General features: G+C 35.5%; 1 long non-coding RNA gene across 1 annotated transcript in view; it reads right to left on the reverse strand.

Annotated features, from left to right (window-relative positions):
- The window catches only part of LOC149124558 (uncharacterized), a 60563-nt gene extending 34247 nt beyond the window's left edge, over window positions 1-26316 (reverse strand). Inside the window, exons 1-4 of the long non-coding RNA XR_016212850.1 lie at window positions 26214-26316; window positions 23949-24047; window positions 8866-8944; window positions 1374-1476 (exon numbers count right to left, since the gene is read on the reverse strand). This is a non-coding gene — a long non-coding RNA (uncharacterized LOC149124558). The remainder of the gene's footprint in view (window positions 1-1373; window positions 1477-8865; window positions 8945-23948; window positions 24048-26213) is intronic.
- Between the last annotated feature and the right edge of the window lie 863 nt (window positions 26317-27179).

Consider the following 27179-nt stretch of genomic DNA (forward strand, 5'->3'; position numbering starts at 1 on the left):
GAAGTCAGCTCCTTGCCTCTGGTGTGCTGCTAGGTGAAAAAGTGAGGAACCCTTCCTGTGAAATACAAGCAAGCTAGATTCAAATGACTTGTGGCAATTCAAAGATTTTATTATTTACAAAATACAAAGACTGTTAGACTACAGTTTAAATAAAATTTTAAACTAATTTCATAAATATTCTTATGGGTTTTTAAATTTTTAATTATTTTTGATGAAAAGCCTCTTGGTGTCTTTGGTATTTTTTTTTTGATGTAAATGCTGATGCTTCTTGTTTCTTTTCTTATATCATTGTTGACAAACTAGTTAGCATTCATTGTTTTAAAATACTTTACTTGTTCATGATCTAATACCTTACTTATTGTCTCCAAAGAATAATCATACTTAACTATTTTTTTCCTGAAGCCTTATTTATTTTCCTGCTGAAAGAGAATTTATTTTTCAAGTTGTATTTGCAAAGTTCTTGGAGATATTTATATCATTGTTTTCAATTCAAAGTCAAACCTTAAATCCAGAGCAATGTTGGGATATATTAAAAATTAAAATACACACAGCACACAGCATGGCACAACTTAGGAGTAAATAACACTGTCTAACCAAAATGTAGTATAAATGCCTGCTAACACTCAGGACATTAGTAATTTATTCATTTTGTGCATTATAGTGTTTGCTTTATTTTTCTTACTATAGTCCCTGGATGTTGACTAAAACATCCATGTATTAGAACTTATGTTTTAGATCTCCATTAACGAGGTTATTCATTACACTTTTTCTGTGGAAATGAAATATAAATAATATTAATAACTATTATTGGTAGATATTAATAACTACCGAAAAATCATAGTCTTTTTTCATGAAAAGATATTTCCTGTGGGATACTAATTATAAAAGTTTGAAGTAAATATAAATTTTAAAAGTTACAAATCTTGTTAGCCTAATTTCCCAAAAGTATTGCAATTTAATTTCATGAATTCCATACTTTAGGCACCCAGAGTAATAAAGTGTAAGAAAAATTATGGAAATGAGATAAATATATGACACCTTGTACTCAACATACTTTACTCAGTGACAGAATGGCACAGCATATGGAAATCTAAGTATAAAGCAGTATGAGTATAAATTTGTAATTAAATAAACAAGCAGTTCTGGGCAAGCAACTGAACTTGAAAAATCTGACTACAGATGTCATTCTAGAAACAAATCCGGCCTGGAGCTGTAGAAATCATCAGTTGACAACTCCAACTTAATATCTATGTGAATATATGCATATACTTATCTAACGCTTGTACATTGTCAAACACAAGCCTAGCAAAGCCAATCAGGAATTATGCAGCAGAGCACATTAGTTGGCCTGAAGGACTACATTTTTAAGATACCTTTAGTTTCTGTGTTAAGTAGAAACCATGACAAATTCAATGTGTTCTGTTTTCCTTCCCTCATTCTCCAAAATCACCTCACTGCATCAGCACGTATGATTTTCTGAAACAAATTTGAGAGAAATCTGTGATCAGCCATAATCCTCATTCTCACACCATCACTGTTCAAAATTTTTATTGCAATATGGAGATAATGAAAGGACATTTAGAGAAATTGGTTTAGTTGGTGTTTGTTTATGGGAGGAATGAATTTTTTATGGAAGAAAATTTTAAAGGAAATTAAGAAAAATTATATTCTCAGCAGAAAGAATAAGAGATAGAAACAAAATTGTGAAAACATTTAAAAAAGCTCAATAAATGCTAATTCCTTATAAATGAAACAAATTTTCATGTAGGATGAATACGACATAATGCTAGAAGAGTAAGACACGAGGTTTCAGCAATAAATTGAGTTTCGACTAAAAACATTCAAATACCATAAAGGGAAATTTATATTTGATTTGATAAATACATTAACTCAATTGACATATGTTATATTTAGATTTACATACATATATTAAATCAAGCATCATTACATACTTCGGATTAAAGAAGAGAAAAACACACAATAAAAAACATACAATACTTGCTGAAAAGATCATTACATACTGATAGGATAAATTGATAATTTTTATTAAGACACATACGACAGTAATAAAAGAGATTTCTCAACAAATGGTGCAGAAAAGGAGTCTAAAAAGACCTGGATATCTTTTCAATTCAAGAGAGAACAACCTATAGATAAAAGCTGAGGTCTCTAATACAGACATCTAAGTAATCCTACATTAAGTCAGCTTCACTCACAGAGCCAACACCATGAGTAGCATTTCACCTCAGCATTGTCAATACTGAGATAACTGTCATTAGTTGTATTAAGTTGTGGAATCCAGCTCTTTCTTCTCTGCCCAAAATCTAGGCTCTGACAATGCTACCCTGTTTCTTTCCATGTTTACTGTCTCTTATGTTCTTGTTCTGGTTGGAGTCTCTGAGTATTCCCTGCCCTGAAGCTGCCTGTTGGAATATCCTGCCTGCTAGAATCCTTCTGGACTCTAAAGTACATACTGTTACCACACTGAGTATGGTATGCTGGCCAACTGGCCTAGGTTTATCACCTGTCTATTAACTGTATCATTTGAGCATGCTAAAGGCTTTAACACTCACTACCTGCACCTTTCAAAGTTCTGTTCTCATTAGAACTGCCCTGCTCCATATTTACTCCCAGACCTATCTGGAAAGTAAAGAGAGAGAGGAATCCAGGAAATCAAAAGCCAAAGCAGTAAAAAAATGAATCCACAATCTAATTTTGGTAACTGAATGAAACAAATAGAAACAGGAAGTCAGAAGGAGAAGCACCTTTTAGGGAGTTCTATGGGAGAGGGACTTATAATCTTAAAATAAAATTTTGGTGTTGAAATACTGTGACTTGATTGTTTTTACACAAATTTCTGCATTGTCTTACTAAAATAATTATTTTAAAAAGGAGGTCTTCTCAGTCTCACTTCTTTTCAAAGGTACTATTCTAAATAAATGCCTATTTGTGGATTATATGTCAGCATAAAATTCTAAAATCATGGTCAGTCTATGGTAATTGTGGGGAGCAACTCGGACTAGACTAAGTTACTGGAATTAAGACTTATTCTATGCATCTGCTCTCCCACAATATGGCGCTGAGAAGGGAGAAACAGCTTCTACACAGCTGCCTCCAGTTCAACCAACAAACTGTAGGACCTGCTCCTGATTGGAGGAGAGCAGCATACTCGGCGTGTGGGTAGCAGAGTTGGGATTGGTGGAAGAGGACTATAAAGGAGGAGAGAGACAACATGCACCAGGAACATCTATCTGAAGGAACACCTGTGCAGCCCCCGAGAGAGCCAGCCGGCGGTGTGCCGCTCCCCCGCGGAAGTGGGGAAAGTGCCTAGGGGAACCGCCCTTCCACGGAGGTGGAAGGGTTGGTAGCCAACCCGGGGAAGAACCAGCAGCAAACCCGGGGAGGGCCGAGCAGACAAAAGAACAGCGCAGGGTCCTGTGTCGTTCCTCCACGAAGAGGGGGAGCGACATAATGGTGCCGTGACTCGGATAGGAAACCTAGGAGGGAAGAAACGGGAAGAAGTGGGAAAATACCGGAGAGAGAGACTAGCAAAGAGCCTAGGGAAAAGCCGGACGGAAAAGGTGCCGGAAGAAGCTATCAAAAGCCTAGGCATAGACTCAGATACGGACTACGGGTGGAAGCTGGGAGAAATCTCTAAGGTCGAAAGCGAAAGTGAAAGCTAGAACAAACAGACTCGGATACGGACTGTGGGGAGAAGCCAGGAGAAATGAGGGAGGAATTTTGTTGGAAGAAAACTTAGGGAAACATACCGGGTAGAGAAAAATGTTAGGGAAATTGAAGCTGCGGGGGCAGGCCGAGGCGGACACGTAAGTCAGGTTGGAATTCTTTAAGTCAGCAAAAGGCGAAAAGCTAAAACCAGAGGCGGAGACGTAAGCCAGGTTGGAATCCGTCAGATTAGCCCGGGGAGCAAAAGACGGGAAGCAAAACCGGGAACGGAGACGTAAGCTATAGGTTGCATTTCGTCAGGTTAGCCCGGGGAACTTAGACTGAAAACTAAACCAACCGGTGGCGGAAACGTGAGCTAGGCTGTGTGATTCGCGGAAGCTGCCGCGTGCAGAGAGAGCACAGGGCGTGAATAGATAGGGAATGTGGGGCTAGTGCGAGGCTGTGGTGCGGGCGCGAAGGGGCGCGGAGACCGCGGAGTGCGCGCGCGAAGCCGGTAAGCCGCGCAGATGAGAGAAGTGCGGGCTGAAGCGGCGCAGAGCCGGGAAGCAGCCTCGGGGCGGGCGCCGGGATGCCGCAGGGATAAGAGAAACAGAAGTATAGAAGAAAAATGAGAGAAATAGGAATGCTGGAAGATAGAAGTAAAATGGGAGAGATAGGAATGCCCGGAGATAGAGAAATAGAGAAAAATAAGGCCTCCCCTCAACATGGCAATGAGAGAGCTTGGATTCGGTCTGCCTGATTAGGGAGGTGGTGAGCACCTGCGGGCGGCTAGCAGCTTATGCACCGCAGGTCACCGAAGACAGGCACGAATTAACATCAATAAGTCTCCCCACAATACCGCAATGAGAAGGCTTGGATTCGGTCTGCCTGATTAGTAAGGCGATAAGCACCAGTAGGCAGCTCGACCAGAGTATGAGCTGCAGGTCACCGAAGATAGGCACGAATCAACACCAATAAGTCTCCCCACAATACGGCAATGAGAAGGCTTGGATTCGGTTTGCCTGATTGGTAGGGCTTGTAAGCACCTGCAGGCAGTTCTAGCAGAGAAGAGCATGCGCTGCAGGGCACCAAACACAGGCACGCATCAGCGCCTAAAAACCTCCTCACAGTATGGCGAAGAGAGGACCCGGATTCGGTTTGCCTGATTGATAGGGCTTGTAAGCACCTGTGGGCAACTCCAGCAAGCAGAGCAGAGTGTGTGCCGCGGGGCACAGAAGACAGGCGCGTATCAACACCAAAAAATAAAAAGAAAGGGGGATCTGTGGGGAGCAACTCGGACTAGACTAAGTTACTGGAATTAAGACTTATTCTATGCATCTGCTCTCCCACAATATGGCACTTAGAAAGGAGAAACAGCTTCTACACAGCTGCCTCCAGTTCAACCAACAAACTGTAGGACCTGCTCCTGATTGGAGGAGAGCAGCATACTCGGCGTGTGGGTAGCAGAGTTGGGATTGGTGGAAGAGGACTATAAAGGAGGAGAGAGACAACATGCACCAGGAACATCTATCTGAAGGAACACCTGTGCAGCCCCCGAGAGAGCCGGCCAGCGGTGTGCCACTCCCCCGCGGAAGTGGGGAAAGTGGCTAGGGGGAACCTCCCTTCCACGGAGGTGGAAGGGTCGGTAGCCAACCCGGGGAAGAACCAGCAGCAAACCCGGGGAGGGCCAAGCAGACAAAAGAACAGCGCAGGGTCCTGTGTCGTTCCTCCACGAAGATGGGGAGCGACAGTAATAATGTGGGCCTCATGAAGCTACTGCCCCAATTGCTATTAGCATTAAAGATAAATATAAAAATATTAAATAATAAAAAAGTGATTAGAAATAATCTAGTTACTTTTGCCATACTCTAAATAATTGATAAATTAATCACCATGTCTTATTTACATATGTAGATAATTATTTTACTGTATTATTTCAGGGAAGTCACATTTCAATATATTTCAATTCACCAGGCTGTATTTAAATTCTACCCCATAATGGAAAGGACTTATTTGACATATTTTTTTTTTAAATTCTTTATTTAATTGAAAAAAGAATTACAGAGAGAAAAGAGGAGAGACAGATATCTTCCATTGGCTGACTCACTGCCCAGCTGGCTGCAATAGCTGGGGCATGATCACTCTGAAGCCAGAAGCCAAGAGCTTCTCCAGGTCTCCACATGAGTGCAAGGGCCCAAGTGTGTAGGCCATCTTACACTGCTTTCTGGAACAGAAGTGGAGCAGTCCGTACATGAACCCATATGGGAAGCCAGCATTTCAGGCGATGTCTTTACCTGCTATGACAGCACTAGCTCCATTTGAAACTTTCTAAAATATCCCATATTACCAGAATGATGCAATTTTTAATGAAGTAGATTGAAATGACTGAAAAAATATGCAAATTCTGTATATGACATGCTTATTTTTTCAGTAAGATAATAAAATGTCTTTCTATTGTTACAGTAGTTCAAAACTGAACAGAGGCTATAATCATTTGAAGGAGTACTCACAGCTGATCACAGAAAATATCCTTAATTTTTTATATTTTCCTGTGAAAAATATTTGCTAAAGTTATCTAAAGCCTAGCTACTAAACAATAACTGGATCTGCTCTACTGTGTACCTTTTTCAGTTCTGTCCCAACTTTATGTAATCACAGACCATGTTTAAGCACCCACAAATCCAAGTAACGATTTTCTCCAAAAGCACAAGGCGTGACAGAATTGTAATTTTGGACACAATTTTTTAGGCACCAGATAAATACAAACATGATCATGATAGTTGTCGCTCCCCCACTTGCAGAGGAACGACACCGGACTGGACGCTGTTTTCTTTCCTGGGCCCTTCCCGGATTTGCTGCCGCTCCCCAGCCTCTGCGGAGGAACGGCACCCCCACCGCTCCCCCGCTTTTGCGGAGGAGCGGCACCAAGGAGCGACTCTCTCAGGGGGCCCTGCATGTTGTCTCTCTCCCCCTTTTATAGTCCTCTCCCACCAATCCGTGCTCCGCTGCCCACGTGCTGAGCATGCCGCTTTCTTCCAATTAGAGGTTGGGTCTGGAATCAGCTAATTAACGAAACAGCTGTGTAAGATTTGTTTACACCCTCTCAGCGCCATATGGTGGGAGATCAGACGCATAGAGTTAGTTTCAGTCCACAGTCTCAGTACTTATTTGTCTCCCGGGCGCCCCGCCATGTTGTGGAGACGGACCCTGCTCCCCACAATAGCTATATCATGGCATTTGTCTGTTGTTATTTTTATCAAATTCAGACAAGCTTTTCTGAAAATCTTTTCAATTCTAATTGAATGATGTACTGCCTAAGCCCTCTATTGGAGACCTCATGCCTGTGTTGTATCCAAACAGAAGAATCCTTCACATCCATTCTTTATATAACATATGCATATTCTATATAGTAGGAACAATATATTTATTTATATTTCAAAGATTATTTCATGATGTGTATTCTAATCATTGAAAGACTGTATGGTGCAATAGTGGAAATGATCACTAACAACTGTAATTTCCAAGAAGAAGAGGAACAAACATAGTCAATATCTGAAGTTCCAAAGAAGTTCTTAGAGAAATGAAAACAATTGAAAGGCATATAAAATTTTTAGGAGAATTCCTCTCAGACATAGAACTATTGCATATATTTATTTTTATATTTCATATTTTAGAATTTTGTTATTATCACATCGAGTCTTAAAGACAAAGAGCATTTCACCTTCCATAGGTATTGGAATTAATATATTGGTAGAAAAACCCTATGAGAATTAAAATCTAAAGATATAAAACCATTTACTAGATTTTAACAAAACAATAAACAATACATTTTCACATGTGCATTAAAATCCTTAGATTTGACCTTTCTTTGAAGTAGTTTCTGTAATAAAAATGTGCATAACTAATGAAAGCTATGGGCAAGTTTCAAAGGGATTAATCTGAAATATATTTCTATAGTCAGAGATGATTTTCTGGTATCCTGTTTCCAAACATCTAAAAGATGATCAAATGAAATAAGATACCACCAAGATGGGGTTATGTGTTACATCTTAGTTTAGAAATAGAGCATTCTAGACTCTAGGCAGATGTCCTAAATAGCACTCGGGCCTCAGAATCAGCCCTTAAGGCAGTCAGATATGGCTGAAGAGCCCAGAGAGGATTTTAGGCATGGGAAGCCATGACACTCTGGCTAAAAAAAAAAAGAGGACCTAAATGAAAGATTTCTGTAAGTGAGATCCCAGTAGAAAGAATGGGCCATCAAAGAGGGAGGTACCTTTCTCTGAAGGGAGGAGAGAACTTCCACTTTGACTATGACCTTGTCTAAATAAGATCAAAGTTGGCGAACTCAGAAGGCTTCCATAGCCTTGGCAACTCATGACTAGAGCCTAGGGAGATTAATGAGGCCATAAGCAAGAGTGTCAAATTGTTAAATCAACAACAGGAGTCACTGTGTACTTACTCCTCATGTAGGATCTCTGTCCTTAATGTGTTGTTCAATGTGAAGTAATGCTATAACTAGTACTGAAACAGTATTTTACACTTTATATTCTGTGTGGGTGCAAACTGATGAAATCTTTACTTAATATATACTAAATTGATCTTCTGTGTATAAAGATAATTGAAAATGAATCTTGATGTGAATGGAATGGGAGTGGGAGCGGGAGATGGGAGGGGTGCGGGTGGGAGGGAAGTTATGGGGGGAAAAGCCATTGTAATCAATAAACTGTACTTTGGAAATTTCTATTTACTAAACAAACGTTTAAAAAAATAAAAAAAAAGAGCATTCTATATTCCTTATTGTACAATACTAAGAATCTTATAACTCAAGAAGATTTACCATGTTAAAGTAAACTAGAAAAATGTGTGTAATAGCACATTAGTTATTGTCTGGCTTAGTTATGTACATATCTACTTGGACAGCTATACTGTGTGTACACATGGGCACATGTGTGTTTTACTTTCTACTTCAATAACGAAAACCAAAGATACAAATTGCAATAAAAATAACACAATTTATCAATTTAATTAATTTTATAATTAATATAACTTTAAAATGTTATGTATCTTGACCCCATGATTCAGCTATTCAAACTTCATTATGTTTTGACATTTATAACTTGTTGTAAATATCGCAATTATAATGTATCTATAACATCAATCAAGACATTTTTACAAAAGCAACATAATACCCACCCTTACCTGTATGATCAAGAGTTATGAGGGTACTTCTGGATTTTGGTAATTTTCCATATTTCCTTATATTTGGTATACAATAACTCTGCAAAATTTAATTTTATAGAGTATCTTAAATAAATTTCCTTAAGCAAGAGAACATCAATGAAGGTAACTTACAGATTCTCAGACTGCAAAAGCTAATACAAGTGTGTGAGTGTATGTCTGTATATTTTGAAGAAACAACTTTCTCGTAATTTAAACCTCTTTCTATTCACAAATCTTCCTTCTTCATATTTTCTCATTATAATTTTGTATGCTTAATGTAATCATTGTTTTCTAGCTTTTCCAACCTGTCTCTTCATATGTGAATCTTCTTTATATGTAAACCTGAGACAAATAATTTAAACTCTTTAAGGCTTACTCAACACACCAAATTACTTTGACAACTGATATTACAGTGTCAAGTATATGAGCATATTTTGACACTGTAAGTTGTGCACACTGGAATACTAGTAATGGTAATAAAACACAACAAATAACACAAGTCACTAGAATTCTTTTGCTGGCATCTGTATTCCTCAACAATTTCTATCTGCCCAGTATACCAAGTTTTATCTCTTATTTACTGAAAAAAAATTATGAAAAAATCTTTTGTCATTATCTGTAAATAAACCGCTATTAGATTTATTTGAAGTATATTCTTCTCCTTGCATAGAACAATCTCAAATCCCACTGTATCTATTTAAATCATAACTGACTCAATTACAATGCAAGTAAGATGCCCCTGGCCTTCATGTTCCACAGTGATTCTTCCCTCAACTAAACAAATCTTATGAATAACTCATGTAGCCTTAATCAGTTATCCTCTTGTAACATAATATCTATGTTATTAAGCTATTACATACAATAACTTTAGGCATTTTAATCAACCGCCATCTGTTAATCTGGAACTTTTTGTTTTAATAGTGCAAAACAAAGTGTTGATTTACTAGTACCATTTGAATATTATGTTACAAATGCACTTCACATTCATAATTATTTACTTGATTCTTGACATTTTGGAAAAATTTCTCTACTTTATTACCTTAAACATGCCCGCTAAGCATCCACATTTTTCTAGTCTTATGGATAACTATGCACTTCACACATGTTGGTGTAGTTTCTGTCTTTGCCTGATTTTTGAATCCTTTAAATGCTATTTTCAACCAGTTTCTGAGATCTGGGAATGCAAATACTATGTGCTATGGATTAATTGTTTTTATTTCCTATGCTACACTGTGCAAGTGGTATAAGGATTATATTCCCCAAATGTCCATGGGACAATAAAATTTAGAAATGCAAAGTTTTCTGAACCATTAGACTGCACTGAGACTTGAAGTCAATTCATAAGTTGTATAAATATGTAAAATGATAAATATAGCTTGCTAGGGATAAATAGGCTCCTTTTAGTAAGATGGATATCATTACACTATTTATTAATTAATATTAAGCCACCCCACTATTGCATTGTATATTTTCTGGTGCCACCAATAATATATTGTGTCCTTGATTTTAATTCTTTTTATAAAACCAAGAAATGCCATTTTGATTTTATGATCATGAGTTGTTTATTTTTATAATCTGAATTCTTTCAAGGCTTCAGAGCAAATAATTAAAAGCTACGTGTAACTCAGTGAAGGGATCTTAGATCCTCTCACAAAGTTATGGGCATTTAAATATCTCTTGTCCAAAAAAAGCCATCTATTTTATTTCTGTCCTTTCTCCCATTGTCCCTCCCTTCATTTGGAAGTATATAGACTTTAAACTCTTTATTTTCATTTTTTTCCCTCCTGGACAGGTTATACTGAAATATCTACTTTTACCCTGTTGTGTGTCTAAATTTTTAAATGCTATTTCCCTCCTTAATATCATTATAAAGGATGTTTTAAGCATTACTTAAACAAACAAAAGAAAATCAGAACACAATAAACAGATTCCTAAATGTAAAAACATAAAGGTACATCTACTTTATACACATTAGCCAAATTAGGAAGAATAATGCTATGTTTTCAAATGATGTTAACTGTGAAAAGAATGTTGCACTAATGGAAAATGTAAATGGACACAAAATTATGAAAAATGGTCAGCACAATTAGCCATCAGGCCATCGTAAATCAAGACAATGAATTGCCATTTTTTTTTTATTTTTCAAAGAAATTTACTAACACATTAGAGTCTCAGGTTGACAGTGAATGCAAGATAATTACTACAACCTAATTCTCATGTTAATATGATATTAATGCAGATTCCATATAGTTCACAGAATGGCTATTATGGAAAAAGACAAAAAATGCAAAATGCTGGCCATGATATGGAGAAAAGAGAACATTTATACACTGTGGGTAGGAATGTATATTAGAACAACAGTTATAGAAAACAATATGGAATTTTCTTAAAAAATAGATCGCCATATAACCCAGCTATCCCACTTCTAGGTATATATCCAAAGGAAATGAAGTAAGTATGTTAAAAAGATACCGGTACTCCCATGGTTGTCGCTACATTGTTTTCAATAGCCAAGATATTGAATCAACCTAGATACCAACATATGAATAGATAAAGAAATGTGGCATAGGAACATGTGTTTTCAGGCAGGGGTTTAAGCTACTGCTTAGGACATCCATGCATCATACCAGGATCAAATCCTGGCTCCTTCACTACTGACAAAAATTTTTATTGATGTACCTGTAAAGGCAGTAGATGAAACCCCAAGTACTTGGTTCCTGCAAACCAAGATGGAGACCTGAATGGATTTCTTACCTCCTGGCTTTGAACTTGCCTAACCCTGGCTGTTGTGGGCATTTGAGGAGCTAACCAGTGGATGAAAGTCTCTTTCTCTCTCTCTCACATTTTCTCTCTTTTTATGTCTCTCTCTATCCTTCTCTGTCATTCTGTCTTTAAAATAAATCTTTTTTAGAAAAAAAGGCACAATATTACACACAATGGAAATTTAACGATATTTAAAAGAAGGATATTCTGGCATGTACAGCACACGGATATAACTGGAGGACACTATATGTTAAGTGAACTAAGCTAGATACAAACAATACCATTTGCTTTCTCATATAGGAAAGCTAAAAAGTGTTGACGTGAGTATACAATAGGAATGTTAGAGACTGGGAAGAAAAGGGGACTAGGGATAGAGAAAGGTTGGATAATTTATCTATAAATAGAGTGCATTAAATAAAATGTGTTCCACAGCACAATAGGGATACCACAGTTCACATTACCTGTTTTTTTTTTTTCAATAATTAGAAGAGATCAAAGCGCCCAAAATATTTTAATAAATAATATTTAATAAAATAATTTTAATTGCCCATATTTGACCATTATATAATTTATATGTTTTAAATATCTCATGTAACTACCAAAATATATACAATTACTACATTTTAATAAAATTTTAAAACTGCTTTAAATGAGTAAGCTAGCCACTCTGATTTGATCATTGCAAACTGTATATATGTATTCAAGTACAATGTGCCCTATTAAAACTGCAGAAAAGCTAAAATAGTACAGAAGCTCAAACAATTATAAATCAATTAAATTTTGAGAAATTAGTTGAAAGGTTTGAAGGCATATAAGTTATGCAGGCTTTCTAAAGATACTGAATTCTTTTTTTAATATTTATTTATTTATTTTTAAAGAATTATTTTATTTTATTCGAAAGTCAGAGTTAAACAGAGAGAGAAGAGGCAGAGAGAGAGAGGACTTCCATCTGCTGGTTCACTCCCCAATTGGCCACAACGGCCAGAGCAGTGCAAATATGAAACCAGGAGACAGGAGCTTATTCCAGGTCTCCCACGTGGGTGCAGGGACCCAAGGACTTAGACCATCTTCTACTGCTTTCCCAAACCATAGCATAGAGCTGGATCGGAAAAAGAGCAGCTGAGACTGGAACCGGCACCTATTTGGAATGCCAGCGCTGCAGGCTAGGGCTTTAGCCCACTGAGCCACAGCACCGGCCCCTAAAATATTTAATTATTTTATTTGAAGGACAGAGTTACACAAAGGCAGAGGCAGATCCGCTACTTAACTCCCCAGATGGCCACGAAGGCCCAGCTGCACTGATCCTAAGCCAGGAGCCAGCAGCTTCTCTGGGATCTCTCAAGTGGGTGCAGGGGACCAAGGTGTTGGGCCACCTTCTACTGCTTTCCCAGGCCATAGCAGAGAGCTGGATTGAAAGTGTAGCAGCCAGGACTTGAACTGGCATCCATATGGTAAGCCAGCACTGCAGGCGGCGGCTTTACTCATTATGCCATATTGCCAGCCCCAGATACTGAATTCTTAAATGATAGATATGTGTCACAGTAAGTAAGCGTATTTCTGTAGTGCTGCATGATGTATCTATAACATGAGGAACATGATGGTGATTGTGAGAATTTAGTTCTCCTAATTTATCTAATTCAGACCCTCTTATCTAAATTATTTCATTTGTAAGACAAAAACTATAGCCTATTTTCATAAATATCACTTTCTAGCTCTAATGTAACAAAGTAACTATTACTTAAATCAAGCCATTGCCAAATTTGAATGGATATGTTAATATTTATTCCATCATTATTAATTTTCTTATTTTAAACACACATACACAGCAAACAATACATGCCCATAAATACAATAAAGAGCAAACCTATGTGAGATAAAGGAGGAGGAATCCACTAAGTACTTGTTGAAACAGTAGGAAATACTTGAGTCATGTGTTGAGGAACAGAATGGAGGAAGATACTTCAGGTTTGTCAGAGTAAAGAACATTTAGTACAAGCAAACCACTGTGAATAGAGATTTTTTGGAAGAATGCTTGTGTTAAATATTAATCTTGAGTAGATGTTTGCTGTTGGTTTTCATTGTTAAAGTAAGCGTATTTCTGTAGTGCTGCATGATGTATCTATAATATGAGGAACATGATGGTGATTGTGAGAATTTAGTTCTCCTAATTTATCTAATTCAGACCCTCTTATCTAAATTATTTCATTTGTAAGACAAAAACTATAGCCTATTTTCATAAATATCACTTTCTAGCTCTAATGTAACAAAGTAACTATTACTTAAATCAAGCCATTGCCAAATTTGAATGGATATGTTAATATTTATTCCATCATTATTAATTTTCTTATTTTAAACACACATACACAGCAAACAATACATGCCCATAAATACAATAAAGAGCAAACCTATGTGAGATAAAGGAGGAGGAATCCACTAAGTACTTGTTGAAACAGTAGGAAATACTTGAGTCATGTGTTGAGGAACAGAATGGAGGAAGATACTTCAGGTTTGTCAGAGTAAAGAACATTTAGTACAAGCAAACCACTGTGAATAGAGATTTTTTGGAAGAATGCTTGTGTTAAATATTAATCTTGAGTAGATGTTTGCTGTTGGTTTTCATTGTTAAAGTAGATTGCTGTTCTATGAACTCATTTTTAGAGCATTACTTCTGACAGCCTTAAGATAAATAGAAAATGATGATACTAGGATTCCTAGTTTTTTTTTTTTTGTAAATATATTTTTAAGTTTGTATTTATTTATTTAAAAGGCCAAGTTACAGAGAAGGAGAGAGAGACAGACGGACAGAGACAGAGAGGAAAAAAAAGTTGTTAAGTATACTAAAAATAAGTACACTAAAACAATACTTTTTAATATTTTAAAGAGACCTACATATAAGAATATTAATAAACCACATATATAAAACAAAATATCATGAAAAATTCTTATCTCTACTGTATTTGATGCGATCTGTTAATTTTTCTAGTCTTTTATATTTTCCTCATAATAGATAGTGCAATCATTACATAATTAATTGATTTCACAATCAATTAATGAGCAATAGTCCACAGTTTAACCATTGCAGACTGATGATGAGGGTTGTAAGTTAAATATGGAGGTAGGAAAGGAAGATGTCTAAATACAATCGATACAATAATAGCTAACAGTCATTCAGTACTCATGAGTTGTCAAGCATATTTCATAAATTATATTATTCAAAGTTGTATAACCCCCAGGGGAGGAATGCTATTATTATCTCAATTTACAGTATAAGAACAGAGACAGAGAGAAAGAATCAACTTCTCAAAATCACGCTTTAAAATGTTGGAGCAGAGATACAAACTTCGATACCCTAGCAACACATTTTAAAACTAAATTATACTGAAGGAAAAACCTAATTAAAATAGTCATGTAAGACAAGATTAAGTAGTGATATTTGGAGAATTATAAGTTATTTAAATATAGCTTTTACAAAATTGATATTTTGAGAATAAATAAATATAATATTGGAAATATTTAAAGCCATTACTAAAGGATTAGACTAAGTGGGTAGATATGGAGAATATATAAACCAGAATATCTGTTTATAAGAAAATTACGTATATTTTTGTTAACAAAATTATACATGTAAATTGCCATAATAGAGGACTGATCTTCCATCTATCTCTTTATCCTTTTTAATAGAAGCACAAACATATTGAAAAAGTGAAATGATGTCATAAGAAGCTCAAAGAAATATATGAAATTCAAAAGTCCTTGGTAAGTTTTTCTCAGCCTTTTAAAATTAATTAGTCATAAATGCAACTATTGGCAGAAACAGATTTTGTTAATAGGTAAAATTTATATATATATGATCTGGCCAGCACTGTGGCATAGTGGATAAAGTCGCTGCCCACAGTGCCCATATCCTATATGGGCGCCCCTTAATGTCCTGGCTGCTCCACTTTCAATCCAGCTTTCTGCTGTGGCCTGGGAAAGCAGTAGAAGATGGCCTGAGTGCTTGGGCCCTTGCGCCTCCATGGGAGACCCAGAGGAAGCTCCTGGTTCCTGGCTTCAATCAGCACAAGTCCCGCTATTGTGGCTAATCAGGGAGTGAACCAGCGGATGGAAGACCCCTCTCTCTCTCTTTCTCTCTCGCTCTCTCTCTGTCTCTCCTTCTCTCTGTGTAACTCTGACTTTCAAAGAAATAAATAAACCTTTAAAAGAATAAATAAAAAATTATATATGTAATTAAATAAGAGTCAACATGAATTTCTGTAGACATTTAAAACTACATTTTTCTTCTTATACTAAAAATAATTTATTTCCAGACTCCTCCCAAAAAAAGTCAAAAATGAAACCAAAATGTGATTTTATTATTGAATACTTATAATGCTTCATTTACTTTAAAATAACAAAGTAACAAAGTGCAATAATATTTCTTGTTTAATAAGTCAGTTTATTGAATTATGTTAAGAAATTTATATACAACACTCATTATAAATCCTAATTAGCTACATAATAAGCCATTGTAATGAAACAAGAAGAAATTTCATTTGTAATGGTGAATATCAGTAGTACTTCACCATGTTGTTATATTCAAAGTGTACCATATCATTCTAACACTTCTTATACTGATAACATAAAGATAAAAATCTACCAAAGACCAAAAGAAATTCCATGTCATCCATGAAATGGTTTCTGAATATTATAGCTTTTTATCTTTTTTTTCCAAATCCCTTAATGCTTTAACTTATAATATCAAAATGAAATATACGGTTTATCTCTTAAGTGTGTGTATGTGGCTCACAATACCATACGATTATAGATTGACCGATTTAATATTTTTAAAACTTTTTTTAATAATTTATTTGAAAATTGGGCAGAAAGACAGAGAAAGAGGGGAGAGAGAGAAAGGAGATAGAGAGAGAATCAATCTTCCATCTGCTGGTTTATTCCCCAAATTCCAGAATAAGCAGGCAGCCAGTGCTGGACCACACCAAAGCCTGGAGCCAGGAACTCAAACCAGAACTCCCATGTGGTTGGCAGGGAGTCAAGTACTTGAGCCATCACATTTTGTATTTCAGAGGGAGAATTAGTAGGAATCTGGGTTTGAAGCTGAGGCAGGATTGGCTAAATACATTTTTAAAATTCTATAAACTAGGGGCCAGCATTGTGGTGCAGCAGGTTAAAGCCCTGGCCTGCAATGTCAGCAACCCATATGGGTGCCAGTTCGAGTCCTGGATGCTAAACTTTCAATCTAGCTCTCCTCTGTGGCTTGGGAAAGCAGTAAAAGATGGCCCAAGTCCTTGGGTCCTGCGCGTGCATGGGAGACCCAGAAGAAGCTCCTGGATCCTGGCTTCAGATGGGCTCAACTCCAGCCCTTGCAGGCATTTGGGGAGTGAACCAGTGGATGCAAGACCTTTCTCTTTCTCTGTGTGTGTCTTTCTCTCTCTGTAACTGTATCAAATAAATAGAATAAATCTTAAAAAAAATCTATATACTAGATGTCTAACTGATATTTGCAGCTAATGAATTCAATATTCTCTGACGATAATTTGATGGTCAGAATTTTGAAAAAAAATATTTTCAACGTGCAAATTAAGCGCAAGCCAAATATACTTGTTCTTTTGTATTCACAAGTTCTATATCCATTTTCTAAAGATTTATTTATTTATTTATTTAAAAATTAGAGTTATAGAGAGGGAGAGATAAGATGAGAGAAAGAGTAAAAATCTTCCATCTGCTGCTTCACTTGCCAGATAGCCTTAATGGTCAGGGCTGGGCCAAGGCTGAGCCAGAGCCAGGAGCTTCATTTGGGTCTCCCATATGGGTGGCAGCTACCAAACACTTGAGCCATCCTCAGTTACACTTTCCAGGCCATTAGTACAGATCTGGGTAGGAAGTGGAGTAGCTGGGACTCCAACCAGCACCCACATAGGATGTCGGTTATGCAGGCTGCATCTTTATCTGTTATGTCACTAGGCCCACCCCAGGTTCTATAGTATAACTCAAGTAGTCATAGATAGAAAATTTAGAGAAAAATCCCATTGTACTGAATATACACAGAATTTTAATTCTTGTCATTATTTTGCAGCAAAATAGTTTGGCAACAATCTCACAACTGGGAATTTACCCAAGGGAAATGAAATCAACATATGAAAGAGTTATCTGTACCCCCATGTTTACTGCAGCTCAATTCACAATAGCTAAGATATAGGATAAACTCTGATGTTTATCAGTTGATGACTGGATCAAGAAATAATGTCAGGGTCGGCGCTGTGGCACAGGGGGTTAACGCCCTGGCCAAAAGCACCAGCATTCCATATGGTCACCAGTTCGAGACCCGGCTGCTCCAGTTCCAATCCAGCTCTCTGCTATGGCCTGGAAAAACAGTAGAAGATGTCCCAAATCCTTGGGCCCCTGCACCCACATGGGAGACACGGAAGAAGCTCCTAGCTCCTGGCTTCAGATCAGTGCTGCTCTGGCTGTTGCAGCCAATTGGAAAGTGAACCAACGGATCGAAGACCTCTCTCTCTCTCTCTCTCTCTCTTTCTCTCTTTGCCTTTCCTCTCTCTCTGTGTAACTCTTTCAAATAAATAAATAAATCATTTTAAAAAAGAAATTATGATATATATATATATACACACACACTATAGAATAATACTCAACAGTAAGAAAAAAAGCTGAAATTCTGTGTTTTGCAACAAAATGGATGGAACTGAAAAACTTTAGTGAAATAAGCTAGTCCTAAAAAGTCAAAAATTGTTTTCCTTGATCTGTAGTAACTAATAGAGTACTAAAATGTATAGGAGTGAAGTGATGTATAGGAGTGAAGTTGACCACTTGAAATTTGATGATTGTTTACTCTCTTTTTAAGTGTAGGGTTAATCTTCTGAGTATAAAATAAACTGAAAGTAGATCAATGCAAAAATTAAGAAAGGGGATAAGAGAGAAAGAAGAAGAGGTATCACTATCACTATGTTCTTGATTCCGTATGTATGACATACATGAAATTTGTTTACCTTAAATAAAATAAAAACTTTAAAAAAATTTTAAAAGGAGAAAAAAATCCCCAACTTTTTGCATAGCATTTATGCTGCATTAGGTTTTATAAATGATAATACAGATGATTTAAAGTGTACTCATATAAGAGGATATGCTTTTTAAATTATGTGTAAAAGGCCGGCTCAATAGGCTAATCTTCCGCCTGCAGCGCTGGCACCCTGGGTTCTAGTCCTGGTTGGGGCGCCGGATTCTGTCCCAATTGCCCCTCTTCCAGGCCAGCTCTCTGCTATGGCCCGGGAGTGCAGTGGAGGATGGCCCAAGTGCTTGGGCCCTGCACCCGCATGGGAGACCAGGAGAAGCACCTGGCTCCTGGCTTCGGATCAGCGTGATATGCCAGCCACAGCGCGCAGGCTGCTGCGGCCATTGGAGGGTGAACCAATGGCAAAAAGGAAGATCTTTCTCTCTGTCTCTCTCTCACACTGTCCACTCTGCTTGTCAAATAAATAAATAAATAAATAAATTATGTGTAAAAACTATGCAAGTATATGTAAGGGACTTAGCATCTCTGGATGTGAGCCTGTTGGTGGCTCCTGGAACCAGTCCCCTGAGGATACTGCCCTTATAGGGCACACAGAGAATGCTGTCTGGAGAGGAATGAGAAATATCAACATCCTGGAAAGGTATTTATTCTAAACTAAAGCGACCACTGTCCCATAACAAAGAATTTCTCATTAGTGAAATGACTTATATATCCACCAGAATTTATAATATTCCTGTCACGATTCTAACTCCACCATTTGGGGCAAGTCCGATTGAGCATGTCCCAAATTGTACATCTCCTCCCTCTCTTATTCCCACTGTTATATTTAACAGGGATCACTTTTCAGTTAAAATTTAAACACCTAAGAATAATTGTGTGTTAATTACAGAGTTCAACCAATAGTACTAGAACAAAATAAAGAAAAAATACTAAAATGGATAAAGTATTAGAATCATGCCAGGGGATTCCAATACAATCCCATCAAGGTGGCATGTGCCAATGCCATCTCACTAGTCCAAGTGATCAATTTCAGTTCAAAATTGATCACACTGATAGGTCTAAGAGTCAAAGGGCTCACACAAACAAGATTAGTGTCTGCTAATACTAACTGATAGAATCAAAAAGGGAGAGAATGATCAAACATGGGAAGCGGGATACACAGCAGACTCACAGAATGGCAGATGTCCTAAATAGCACTCAGGCCTCAGAATCAGCCCTTAAGGCAGTCAGATATGGCTGAAGAGCCATGAGACTATTTTAGGCATGGAAAGCCAAGACACTCTGGCTAAAAAAAAAAAGAGGACCTAAATGAAAGATTTCTTTAAGTGAGATCCCAGTAGAAAGAACGGGTCCATCAAAGAAGGAGGTACCTTTCTCTGAAGGGAGGAGAGAACTTCCACTTTGACTATGACCTTGTCTAAATAAGATCAGAGTCGGTGAACTCAAAAGGCTTCCATAACCATGGCACTTCATTACTAGAGCCTAGGAAGATTACTGATGCCATAAACAAGAGTGTCAAATTGTTAAGTCAACAACAGGAGTCACTGTATACTTACTTCTCATGTGGGATCTGTCCTTAATGTGTTGTTCAATGTGAAGTAATGCTATAACTAGTACTGAAACAGTATTTTACACTTTTTGTTTCTGTGTGGGTGCAAACTGTTGAAATCCTTACTTAATATATACTAAATCGATCTTCTGTATATAAAGATAATTGAAAATGAATCTTGATGTGAATGGAATGGGAGAGGGAGCGGGAGATGTGAGGGGTACGAGTGGCTGGAAATTATGGTGGGGAGAAAGCCATTGTATTGCATAAGCTGTACTTTGGAAATTTATATTTATTAAATAAAAAATACAAAATAATATACCACTAAAATAAATAAATAAATTATATTCTTTTTATTGGGTACAGAGCAACAGATTCTCCACTGCCTTCTCACCTGACAAATGTGTGCTTTATCAGTTTTACTTCACCTTGCCTTCAATCTTTGCTTCCCAGTCTTTCTGTATAGGCAAGATTTTCTGTCTGAAATTATATTATATGCACATAAGCTCACCAAAATATTTTTATTTTGTTTTGCCTTATCTACCCTATATGTATTTGTTGCTTTTTCCTTCCTCTTTCTTTAGTGGAGGAGTGTTATTTTGTTCTCTTTTGGGGAAATATCCTGAGTTTGCATGTCTGTATTTGAGTTATATATTTTATATACAAATTGTTAAAATGTTTTATTTTGCTTTGAATGATGATTGAGCTAATTTGCATATCTCTGCTTGAGTGGAGACAATGACGAAGAGTTAAATGTCACAGCATAAAGATAAAGAAACTTTGTGGCTCCTTTTATATTTAGCCTTCTCTGTGATTACAGTTTTTATTAGAAGTGTATATTATCTTGTAAATTTAGCGTAAGTATAGTTGGAAAAAAAATAACAAATGACTTTTCAAGTCTAACACGAATGTTAGACTTATTTTCTTACAGATTATTTTCTTACATATTTTTTTTATTTTCTAACATATTATTGATCTATGTTTCTTTCCTGGTAGAATAAAAAAGCATATGTAATTACATATTTGAAATCATTAAAACACAAGAAAGGCAAAATATATTAAAATAAAGCATGCATTTATTACAAAAATTTACATGAATCTACCCTATAAGAATCAGGAAAAGATGATTCACAAGAGACCAGATAAGATGTCGCCGACAGCTGGTTTCATCTACTGCTGACTTGAATTTCAGTGAGCCTCAAATTCCTAAATGTACCCAATTGCTTCTGACAATTAAGGTTTCAAAGACTACCAACCTCCCTGCTATATGCAAACTTAGTTTCAAGGAACCATTTTACTGAAAGTATTCTTTCCAGCATTGCTTTTATTAATCCCTGTGGGTCTTAAAAAGAGAAGTCACTTTTGATATCATTTCAATGTATTAATATTAGCAAAGCGAAAATCACAATAATCTTTAAATGCCTGGACTTTGCTGTGCTCATTGCAGTACCCACAGGAAGACTCAGAAAATTATGTAATCGACAGTGGATAGCTTAAAAGTTTCTTCCTGGGTGATTCTGTATTGGTATAATGTGTTCACTCTTTATGTTTGCTTAAAATAAATTTTCATACATATGCATATAATATATATTATATTTGGAATAGATATGAAGAATACTATTCTTTTAATTTTAAATTAATAATAGCTTCAAAATAAAAGACTTGGGAAGTACATTATCAAGCATATTTTACTGAAATTTATTCCAGTACAACATTATATGGTGGCTATCAAAAGGAGGACTGTATTAAAATGCATAGATGTTATTAGAGGAACATATTGAGCTTTCAAAAAAATAGCACCTAGTAAGGCCCACTAGGATTAGTTTCAGACCCTTAGCTATTTAACATATTTATTAACAATCTGGAGAGAGTGCTGAGAAGCAGATGATTCAAAATTGAGAGAAAAAGCAAATACTATGCTTGAAGATTTAAGATTCAGTAAGATACAGAGAGATTAAAAGAATGGGCAAAAGGGGTGCTTTAGTCAGCTTTAGCACATGCATTAGTAAAAGAAGCAGCAATCATTTAAAATTAGAACTTCAAGAACATTCATCTTTTGCATCGGAAAGGTTTGCAATCATGTGTTTTAGCTGAACAACATCCAATATGTATATAATTAAATCATGCAACTATGCACATTGTTATTTAAGATGCATGCATACACTGTGCCAAAAAGAGACACTAGGTGTTCAGATTAAAGCAATGACTGAATCCCTGCCACTGAAGAACTATGGACACAGGGTAAATTTTATCATAAGCTGATAAAATATTCAAGGGTTCGATATACAAAGAGAGGTATGAACTTAAATCATAATGCAAGATTAAACCACTGCTGTTTCTTGTTCTTCGAAAAGAGCATAGTGACAATCTAGAAAACATATAGAGAACACCCAAATAGATGAACAATCATAAAGTAAATCATATCATGAAATATTTAAATGAGAGATGTGAACACAGAAATGCTGAATCCAAAAAAGGAAATGTTTACTATGAAAAAAAACTCCGTTCATTATATGCATAATTATTTGAAACACTCATAAACAAGTAAACCACAGAATTACTGAAATATTTAAAAAAACAAAATAATAGATTGTACCTTTTAATAAAGACTAATTGATCAGAGTTTCAATGAAAGCTTTATGTACTTGTTCAGGAACATTATTTTCCTATTGATTTTCATATATTTTATCTTGTGTTCTGTTAAGTAACAGGTAGGTTGCTCCAACTAACTCACTGTAAAAGTATTAATTTTCAAATTTCCTTTTAATTAGCCTTCTCAATATAGTTTATTTGCATTTTTTCATGATTTGCCTATATTTGCAAATGATTCAATTTTATTAAATAGATGTTAGAAAAATATAGGAAAATACAAAGCAAGGACAGTTAGGACCATTCATTCTAATGTCATAAGAATCATCATGCATAAAATGATGTGTACAGTGAAAATGCAGATACAGGTTTCAGAAGTATATTGATATCTAATAGTGTCTAATAGCAGTGGTTAAAATCAGCTAGTTATTAGAAATTGTATACATATAAGCAGGCATTGAGAATCTTCAGGATTAATTAAGTGTATAAATATTTGGGAGTGATTAGGAAATTAATGTGAGGTGTCTAACTGTACAAAATGAAGACAGCTGCAAATTGTTATTTCTTGAGCATGGAAAATCAAGACAAGCATAGACCTATTCAGGCGTTGTTGCCTTCTAACTCCATATTATTTTTCATGTTTCCTACATTATCTAAAGAAAACTGGAAGGGGAATCATGTTTTGAATATTTTTATTAATGCTTATTTTCAAAAGAAAATGCGTTGATCAGAATATCTAATAACTTTAACTATAAAAAATTAAGTTAATGTTCTGTACATTGTGATTTAATGCTATAACTAGTACTCAAACAGTATTTTTCACTTTGTGTTTCTATGTGCATACAAACTGTTGAAATCTTTACTTAATATATGCTAAACTGATCTTCTGTATATAAAGAGAATTGAAAATGAATCTTGATGTGAATGGAAGGGGGGAGGGAGAGGGAAAGGGGAGGGTTGCGGGTGGGAGGGAAGTTATTGGGGGGGGGAGCCATTGTAATCCATAAGCTGTACTTTGGAAATTTATATTCATTAAATAAAAGTTAAAAAAAATTAAGTTAAAGAAAAAATCTCATTTGTGCACAAATGGAATCAGGATAGCGTTAACAAAAAACCGAACAGTGGCTTAGTAATTACCAAAAAGTTTCTGTTTTCATGTTGGTGACAGATAGTGGTCTCCAGTTTCACTGGGTTAGTGGTTTTGAGTAATGCTTCCTTGGAAAGTCTTTGATAAACCTGAGAAAATGACAAGTGAAACACATTATGATAGCTACAATTGGCAAAAGGTGACATAAAGGCAAGCGTTTTCAGTTGAAAATCAATGTAATGGGTTTAAAAATTGCCTTAAATATATTTGCAGCATTCTACTACAGTAATCATCTAACAATAAAGAGAGGAATAACTTTAAAGATAACTGGTATCACATCATATTCTTTCTTGAGAAAATGATCTTTTTTAAAACCAGAAACCTTTTACTTAAGTTATACGAACTTCATGCATTCCATAAATACAATTTAGGAACATAGTGATTCTTCCCACATTACCCATCCTCCCACCCACACTCCCACCCTTCTCCCTGCTCCCTCTACTATTCCCAAGTACAGTTTTTATGACTTACATTGGAAGATCTAATGTTTGAAATGTTTACTAATGTAAAGAGAACAGAGTCCATGTATTTCATAATACAATCCTAAGAAGATAACCATACTTCCCTCCCTCCTTTCTCAATCCCCTTTCCTTTATTTCCTTTATTTTTACTATTTTCCAGAGTTTTCTAAAATATTTTCTATCACTTTGTGACAAGTATAATTCATTGAAATCTAATCAGTTATAACTTTCTGTCAGAATACACTATTTTTTCTTTTAGCAGTAGTTTTCCTTCCCTCTCTGGTTGCTAGTTAGCATTAATGCATCAGCGCATAATTAGTTTAAAAATACCCATTAAATTTATTCTGCTAAAGATATTATTCGCCTATTAAACTTGAGACACATCTCATTATTTAGTACATGAAACTCTACCATTTTCATGATACATGATAAAAATGAATGTATGCTTTTCATAAATATTATTGAAATAGATTTTTAGAAAATATATTTTTCTATTCTAATTAAAATCTACTTTTTGTTTTTCTAAGGGAATAATTTAGTGGCATTCTCTGTTTTCATGTTACCTTTAGTTCCTGATAAATGAAGTAAGACTTGGTTTTAATGTTGTTTTTGTTGCTTAAGTAAAAAGCTAACTTTAGCATGAATTGTATTATTCAAACTAGGTGAAAACTGCTTTTGGAATAGATATGTATGTTTTATGCACATGTGTTTAATTTTCAAGCAAATTCAAACTTTATATAGCTATATTGCTATGGCAATAATACTAAATTTCTCAAAATCCCAAATATATCAGATACTTAATAGCAATAATAAACTATTTTTGAGTAATTTTTTGGTTTTAAGGTTATGTCATTCTTCATTTTAATGTTATTATGCTAAAACATACACATTTTAAATGAATGGGATTTTCAGAAATACAGTAAGAAATTCTAATTTAAAAAAGCCACAAAGAACAAACACCAAAAAAGCACATGCAACAAAGACTTATGATCTACACATTCTCTGTGTATACGTGTGTGTGTGTGTGTGTGTGTGAGAGAGAGAGAGAGAGAGAGAGATAGGAAGAGAGAGAGAGAGAAACTGACAATTATGTTCAAGTGTATAAAATGCTTTTTTATTTTCCTTTGTTGTTTTATATGCTCAATCTAATTTTTTAAAATGGTGCCTGAATTTTTTAATCCAAAGCAAAAAGATATTGTATTTAGCTTAGTTGCACTAATTTGGAGAACATATGAAATGTGTAACTGGACTTAGTTACCTATTTCCCCCTCAGACGTTTCAAACTGAATCAACTAGTGAATAGATACTGAACAATGGTAATAGATACTGAACAATGGTAAAAATCTTCCATTCACCACTCTCCTTTTTGTATTATTCTATGTGTTATTTGATAAAAATTAGATGTCATTTCTACATGTTTCTATTTTGCACGATTTTCTGATTTTTTTTTAAATTGATTCTGTTCATTGTAAATAGAAATTAAATATACCATGAACTATGAAATCCCCCTAGAATTTGTCAAATAGTATAAGATTTTCTTCACAATAACAATCAAATTGTTACCAACATAATACACTCAATGGAAGTTGTGCTTGCAATATTTTTCAAAAACTGGATAATGCTTAACAAATTTCAGTAGTGATGGGGGAAAGAGCTTTTTTTATTCTAATAGCATACAAAAATTTTCATTGAAAATCTTTATTCCACTTCTTTTTCTGATTCTTTCAAAACTTAATATTGTAAGATAATGCTTGCAGATTTCGAAATGCAAAATTTACTCAGAGACTTACTCACCAAGGTCATACGTCTTGCAGTTCTGCAAGATGCTGTTTTTGGCACATAGGAACTAGGCCTCTGGTACCAGCGCCTCATTAGCTTCCTCCACAAAGGGATGAATGCCCTTTCAGAAGAATTAAATGAAAAGTCAGATAAAACTAGGGCAGAAATTGCTGCCATGGATACAAAGCTGGACTCAGTACTATAGTTGCATGTCTGAAACAAGTTGTTGTACAAAACTGCAGGAAGAGCTGAAGAAAAAAAGGACAATGTGCTGCTGCCAAAAGAAGAGTATTCCAAGGACAGAGTGGTAGCATGACTTGGGTTTGATTTAGATCTCTCCCAAAGTCACTCTCACAGCAAGAACAAGAAGACACTGGTGATGAAGGATGTGTGGGGGTGGGGAGTGCATCAGAATCACTCTTGAGACAATCGATAGTAATTTTTACAATATTTAAATAAGGATAGAAATCGATAAACCTTAAAAAGATATTCAAGCTCCTATGTAGCAAAAAGAATGGGATGACAAAACTGATAAAAATTAAATACAAAGTGTCAAGTTTAAAAGATGAAGATAAAATAGTAAAGGTTTTTGCAGCAAAAGGAGCAAGATAAATTCCAGTAACAGATTGGCCTCTTCTAATATAAGCCTTTCTTAAATAAGAAAAGAGGACAAGCTATGCTTACTCAAAAAGTAAAATAAAACAAAGACAAGTAAATTAGTAGTTTAAGAGAAATACCTTATATATTTGAATATAGAACATGTTATATAGAACATAAACAGTTATGAAGATAGCATAACTGTTCAAAAATTTCTCAATAGGTTTTTAAAATTACTGAAATGCCACATAAATAAGTAAGATATTTAATTAAAATGGAACATAAAAAAATCTAACAGGAGACCTTTAATGGAAATTATACATTGCATAGATTTCTATTTTGTCAGTCATTGAATTGCATCACATATATTAAGTGTCAGCATTA

The sequence above is a fragment of the Oryctolagus cuniculus genome, chromosome 9, assembly GCF_051225735.1.
Source record: "Oryctolagus cuniculus isolate XC-2025 breed Fujian yellow rabbit chromosome 9, ASM5122573v1, whole genome shotgun sequence".
NCBI lineage: Eukaryota > Metazoa > Chordata > Mammalia > Lagomorpha > Leporidae > Oryctolagus > Oryctolagus cuniculus.